Source organism: Octopus bimaculoides, chromosome 20, assembly GCF_001194135.2.
Source record: "Octopus bimaculoides isolate UCB-OBI-ISO-001 chromosome 20, ASM119413v2, whole genome shotgun sequence".
NCBI classification, from domain to species: Eukaryota; Metazoa; Mollusca; class Cephalopoda; order Octopoda; family Octopodidae; genus Octopus; species Octopus bimaculoides.
In genome coordinates, this window is record NC_069000.1 from 11759960 (window position 1) to 11760786 (window position 827).

The following is an 827-nucleotide window of genomic DNA, read 5'->3' on the forward strand; positions in this document are numbered from 1 at the left end:
ACAAACAAGGACACACAAAGACACGCACATACATATAGACTTCTTTCCGTTTCCGTCTACCAAAATCTACTCGCAAGGCTTTGGTCCGCCCGAGGTTATCGTAGACGACATTTGCCCAAGATGCTGCTGCGCAGTGGGACTGAACCCGGAACCATGTGGTTGAGAAAGAAGCTTCTTACCACACAACCACTCCTGCGTGTGTGTGTGTGTGTGTGTGTGTGTGTGTGTGTGTGTGTGCGCGCGCGATCGTGCGTGTATGTATGCTTGTATGTTAGCATAAATTTGGGATATATCTGACGTCACAATTGATTCGATTTGCATATTGTTACATTAGTTTATTATTATGTCCAAGACGCTTTACTAGAGTATGGTGCAATCTTGTATTAAAGATAACTTATTCTTCATTCAGGTTAATATCGTTTTAATATATTCTGGAATTTTTCGATATTCTTCGAAGCGAACTTTGGGTTTACTAATCGATCTAGGTGTGCAGCTGCAGATGAAAATTCTTTTCGAATTTAATGGACTCCGATTGATCGATATGGTTAGCCACGTTTCGGTGACTCGAGTGTTTACAAGGTATCTGCCTGGATTTGCTAATCCCTATTAATTTATGTTATATATGCGTGGCGTGTGTGTGCGCGCCCGCACGTAGGTGTGTGCATGTGTGCGTGTGTATCCATATATGTATATCTATGTATGTATATATATGTCTATGTGTGTATGTATGTACATGTTCTTACATATCAATACACACATATATATGTGTATATATATATATGTATATTTTTAATATATATATGTATATGTATATTTTTAATATATAT